The sequence below is a fragment of the Cricetulus griseus genome, unplaced genomic scaffold (genome assembly GCF_003668045.3).
Source record: "Cricetulus griseus strain 17A/GY unplaced genomic scaffold, alternate assembly CriGri-PICRH-1.0 unplaced_scaffold_9, whole genome shotgun sequence".
Lineage (NCBI taxonomy): Eukaryota > Metazoa > Chordata > Mammalia > Rodentia > Cricetidae > Cricetulus > Cricetulus griseus.
The window spans coordinates 441,045-447,496 of record NW_023277432.1 but is presented as its reverse complement, the minus strand read 5'-3'; the positions used below and the strand labels follow the sequence as shown (position 1 = coordinate 447,496).

At 43.1% G+C, this 6,452-nt stretch overlaps 1 pseudogene; it reads left to right on the top strand.

The window, feature by feature from the left end:
• The first annotated feature begins 1,095 nt into the window (after nucleotides 1-1,095).
• LOC100774843 lies at nucleotides 1,096-5,167 on the top strand (annotated as a pseudogene).
• Nucleotides 5,168-6,452: the final 1,285 nt, after the last annotated feature.

The following is a 6,452-nucleotide window of genomic DNA, read 5'->3' as shown; positions in this document are numbered from 1 at the left end:
AAGAAGAGACAACATCCTAGGGTCAGAGCTGGAGGGGTCATCGAGGGTGAGGTGGGCGGCCCTGCAACTCTCTAACAGCCGATTCCCTAGACTGGACTATACCCTATCCTCTCTCCAATCCCCACATGATGCCCCCCCCAGATGGGACCACACCTCCCCAACTTCTGCTGCCTCTGCTCTCGCACTCACTGTCTCTCATCTCCACACACAGGTGGCTGTGGTGGCCACAGCAGCATCGAGGACCACAGGCATACCTCGGACTCCTCCCTAGACAGGCACCACCGACCCACTGCTTCCTCCAGATAACCGAGCATCCTACCTGCTCCCGGCATGCACGGCACCACATGCACAACCTCCAACACCACATATAACCTCACTTGCAAATGTTTCACATGGGCTGGGAACCGAGGAGGCTCATGGAGCAGAGGCTGCCGAGGCCGCTACGGGGCAAAGGGCAGTTGGTAGTGGAGCATCAGGAAGAAGCCAAGGGAAAGGTGGGGGCGGACGTCAGTCAGGGTGCAGATGGGAGCCAACGACTACCAACCACTACCGCCATAACACCAACAGACATCTGAACTTAGGGAGATGGAGGGTCCCTGAGAAGCCCTGCAAGCTAACCCCTCAGCTGTGCGAACCCCAACGGCGCTTGGAGGGTGAGGATGATTGATCCTAAAGCAATTCTCAGACAGGTGGAGCCGCGGCAGGATCCCAGGGCTGCAAGTGTATTCGAAGTGTCGATGATCAATGTCCTGCAATTCACATTAATTCTCACAGCTAGCTGTGTTCTTAATTGACACACAAGTGATCCATCTCTAAGAGACATATCAACATTTCGGATGTGGGAAGAGACAAACTTTATCCAAGGTTAGCTGACTGAGGCACGGTTCCCACCACCACCACTCACTGCAGACACCTCCAATGGACACAGGAAGGATGGGGAGGACAGAGTAGGGGTTTGCCTCAGGCCGGCCAGCGAAACAAAGAAGAAAGAGACAACACAAACTCAAGAGAATGTCAGGACAGGAAAAACATGCGGAATGACATGGGGCCCATGAACAGTGACGCACGGGGCAAGCCAGGAGTGGGGTGAGCACCATGGGCGACAAAGGGGGGGTCACAGCCCAGACCACAGTGAGACCTGGTAACAGACTCATATGTGGAAGCAACATTAGTTCTAGGGAGTCGCCACCAGAGGCCCCACACACGGGCCCTCCACCCTCCCTCGACCCCGACGCCCCTCTGTGTCTTTAGACCTATGAACTGGAAAGCCATAGCCAGGTACCCGTGACAACACCCAACACCACAAGCCATGCACACACAACACAGGCTTCACCAACAGCACCACTCCACCTCCCCTCCAAGCACAACGGAACCCTGGGTGTGCCTCTTGGTGAGAAGAAGCGATTCATAAGTTTGACAGCAGAGGCCCCCTGGATCTCTCTTGTTAATGATCCTTGCAAATTTTACTTCCTCTACGTAGTCATGTTTGACTGTCTTCTCCGCACTAGCCAGGGCCATGGGCCAACCCCAGCAGGGCCGATCTGAGGGCCTCACTAAATCATCCAATTGTAGGGTGGGCTGTGTGTACAAAGGGCAGGGATTTAATCCACACAAACTTGTGACCCGCACTTACTGGGAATTCCTTGTTCATGGGGAATAATTGCAATCCCCAGTCCCCATCACCGGGTTACCCAGGCCTGCCAGCATATAGTAGGCACATGCTGAGCCAGTCAGTGTAGTGTGTGTTCATCCCGGACATCTAAGGCCATCACAGACCTGTTATTTCTCAATCGAGTGGTTGAACGCCACTTGTCCCTCTAAGAAGTTGGGGAAGTCGCTTAACTAGTTAGCATGCCAGAGTCTCCTTCCTTATCAGAACTAACCAGACAAATCGCTCCACCAACTAAGATCAGCCATGCACCATCATCCACGGAATTGAGAAAGAGCTAATAATCTGTCAATCCTGTCCATATCCAGACTGGGTGATGTTTCCTGTTTTGAGTGAAATTAAGCCACAGGCTCCACTCCTAGTGGTGCCCTTCCATCAATTACTTTAAGTTTCTGCTTTGCAACCATATTCCCCCCAGAACCCAAAGACTTAGGTTTCCGGGAAGCTGCCCGGGGATCAAGGGAATAACGCCGCTGCATCCACAGTCAGCATCATTTATGGTCAGAATTATGACAGTGTCTGATCGTCTTTGAACCTCCGACTTTTTTTCTTGATTAATGAAAACATTCTTGGCAAATGCTTTCCCTCTGGTCCGTCTTGCACTGGTCCAAGAATTTCACCTTTAGTGACACAATACTAATGCCCCTAAGCATCCCTCTTAATTATGGCCTCAGTTCTGAAAACCAACAAAATAGAAACAAGCCATCTGCCAACAATTCCGCATTGATGTTTACAGTTCAGAGCAGATAGTGCACACAGTTTGCATTTCCATTATTTCTCCTTTTCCACCATCCCTTGGTGCCAGAAATAGATCATGGTTTCCTTCCGAGTACCTCATGATTGCTTTCTAATACATGGGCAAATGATGTGGGGCCTCAGGTTGATACTTTATTCTGTATAAGCATACAAAGAAACAAGAATTTTGATGCTCCACATCAAAGTGGCTTGAATTACAAGGCAAGCTTTTAAAGGAGTATTTTTACATACTGTATATTGGTCATGCTTAGGTGTCTTGGTCTCTTTAAACATTAGATCCAGTACTCAGCATATTTTGTTACTAAAAGGCTTCTTTATATCTGGAAAATAAAGGACAACTTTCAGAGGTCAGGAGACCAATTTTCACTTACCATGTGAGTTCTGGGAATTGAACTCAGGTCTACAAATTTGGTGGCAAGTGTCTTTAGACACCAAGGCATCACACATACTCCATTTTCTTTTTCTTTATTAATTAGTTTTTCCATATGCTCTGTTCTCTACTTTACAATATTAATTACAGAATCAGATTTGAGTTATGGGTATGGTGGGTTGTGTCTTCTAGGACTTGTAAGGCTGGTGCAGGATTGCAATCTGAAGTCAATTTAGGGCATGTCTTGGTTTCCAGGCCAGGCTACAACACAGAAAAAGGAGGTCTCAAATAACCAAAAATACATATTTGATTTCCAGACCTTTTTTCTCCTCTTGCTGTCTTTAATGCTTTAATTTTCTGAATTATATGGAATGTTCTAGATTGAGTTCCAAATGAGAAATAAACATCCTCAGCTGGCAGGATGTATCAGATGGATAATGGTGCTTACTCACAAATGTGAAGATTTGATGTATGTCAGGGCCCACATGGTAGAAAGAGAAATTGACTGCTGAAAATTGTCCTAAAACAAACACAAACAGCAAACAGACACACACAGACACACACAGACACACACAGACACACACAGACACACACAGACACACACAGACACACACAGACACAGACACACACACACACACACACACACACACACACACACACACCACCACCACCAGCAGCAGCAAATATGTTGAACTTTTTAAAAAATCAAGTTGAATAAATTGACTTTGTTCTACACTTCATAAGTGAGAGTATTTTTACTATCTGCCCCTTGGAGACAAGTGACTTGAGTGTAAATGATATCATCACATATCTATGGATTCTTCTTTACTTCTTTGCTGAATAGAGGGATTTCAATCTTTGTTGGCTTGTGATTGGGATCTGTAAGCATTTATTTAGCACATTTGCAAGCATGTTGCCTTGAGATACTGAAAACTCCAGCCCTTTGATTGTCAGTGGTTTCCTTTTCTAGGCATGTGCCCGGGCAGGCCTCACTTCACTGATAGCGTGTCTTCTTTCTTTAACTGACCTGAGTACCACACTAGGAATCTGATGATGACTGTTCCTACATTTGTGTCCATCCAAGAATGGAAGGATTCTGGGATGGATTCTCTGAGAGAATCAGATCAGTTGTCAAGAAAACCCATTCTTCTGTTCCTGAAGCCTACCTCTTCTGTCTTCCTCCTGGCTGCCTCTTGCATAGTTTTTGGACACCACTACTGGGAAGTACCTGCAGGCCTTTCCAGAAATGTCATTTCCGAGTTAATGCACTGATCTACTAGACTCCTGTGCACTACACCCTCTAGAAATTAAGTATAAAGTTCTGGAGCCAAGAATGTGAGTTGGGACATCTACAGTCAAATTGTATAATATGTTTCCCATTTTAAGTTCTGTGGAAAAGTTATTGATAATTCTGGATGGTCTGTTGATTAAATGCATACCCGTTAATTACGGTCTACACATAAAAGTCAGGATAAGAGTAATTTTTGATAGATCAGAATACAAAAATTATTTATGTACTGTGACCACTAAGTGGTGCCACCAATCAATGAAAACAATGTGGTTTTCTGACAATCAAGAATCACCCACACCCTTGAGTTGCACATGAATGAAATTGTGTACATATACAACTTGTGTGCATGCATAAGTTAGGGTCTAATTAGTCCTCATAGTGCAACAATGGTGTTAAAGTGTCTATGTACATAAATTTTCATGCACAGCTGGTGGGCACTGCATGGAGGGAGCAGACAGGGGAGAGGAAGTTAAGGATAACTGGTATGATGATAATGATGAAAATAAAGTGGAAGCAGAAGTAATACCAGAAGTAAAAAATTCAGGAAAAGAAAAAATAGCAGAAAAGAGAAAAGAGAAAAAGGGCAGCAGAAGAAAAGGCAAGAAGAAATTAGAAAAAGATTAGAAGAGCCTGAAGAACATACAGTGCTAACACCTGATGTGCAATTAGTGGATAAACTTCAACTAAAGAAGCTGCAAAAAGAAACAGACCTTGAATTAGCAAAAGAAACTTTTGGTGTTAATAATACAGGTTATGGAATAGATGCTATGAACCCATCTTCAGGAGATGAGTTCACAGGATTTGGAAAATTATTAAAAGATAAAATTACACAATATGAAAAATCACTGTATTGTGCTAGTTTTTTTTTGGAAGACTTAGTTTGAGATGTCTCTATTTATTGGATATCAATGACTTGATGCTGTGCAGTCAAAAACAGAAACAAGTAAAGCAAAGCAAACCAAAAAGAGAAGAATAAAAGTGTGGTTCTTGGAGGTGATTAAAGGCCACCATGAAAGACAATCTGGCTGATTATGGTGGATATGATGGAGTATATGAACAAGACTATGAAGACTTCATGTGACCTTTTATCTTCTCCTGGTGTCTTCTTTCTGTTGCCCACAATCCCATCAACATGTAGCACAACTTCCTTTTCCTTTCAATTTTGCCAAATGCAACAATCAGAAATGCAGTATCTTTTGTGCTGGTTATTTAACCCCTTGACACTCAGGTGCTAATGAAAAAATGAGGGAACTTGGATCTTGTTGACAAGTGGTTAAAACTGGGAACCTCAGTTGCTACTAAATCATAGTTTAAAAACAAAACAAACCTAAGAACATTGTCATTTTTGTTAATTGATTCCATAGCATCAGTCAATAAATTAGAAACAAAGGCTGCAAAATGACAAAAAATCTTGGGTAGTATTTACCAGCACCATTCTGTAATACAGCCTTAACCATACCTCCTTGAACTACTTGATAACTTGTCAAGAAAAGCAGTTTACAGCTAACAAGGCCATGTGGGAGGTTCCTGGTATTAAAATTGCTTTGTCTTAAAATAAAGCTGAGGATATTAAAAAAGATGTCGTGAAGAAGACTCTTTTTCTCAGAGTGAATATGTTGCTGCTGAAAAATACTAGTTAGATACTTATGATTTCAAAGACCAAAACACTTAAACTTTGAACTGGAAGAAGGCAATCTTCTCCATTATTACAGTGCAAGTGTTGGATTCTCCACTGCATTGACTGTCTAGATATTTTTTTTTCGTGACAGGGTTTTTCTGTGTAGCTTTGGAGCCTATCCTGGCACTCACTTTGGAGACCAGGCTGGGCTCAAACTCCCAGAGTTCCGCCTGCCTCTGCATCCCGAGTGCTGGGATTAAAGGCATGCGCCACCAACGTCTGGCTGACTGTCTAGATATTTATCAGCCATTTCTACTGATGGAGAACTTCAGATCAGGGAGGGAATTGTGTCTATTTTGCCTGATTCTAGTGTCTGAGAAACGAATCTTGTTCTAGGCTGTAATGGAAACACTTAAGAGGGTTTTGGTATTTCCTTTTCTTTATAAAATGTCCTGAGCAAACTGTACCAGTTAACTACAGTTTGGCAAATTGTTATGTTAACAACTATGACATCTGCAATATTTTATTAATCAACTAATTTTATAAATAAGGTGGAAAAAGAAGTAGCTGATAAGAATAGATGGAAGGAACATTGTTCTTTAAATTGCGTGGAGTTATGGGTAGCCTTGAGTGAATACTTGTCTGGCATGGATCACAGTTTCCTCTTCATTAAAATTACTTGGGTAGTAGAAATGTCTAACAAAGTCAACAAACATCAAGGTTCCAAATACACTTTGAATAAATGGTA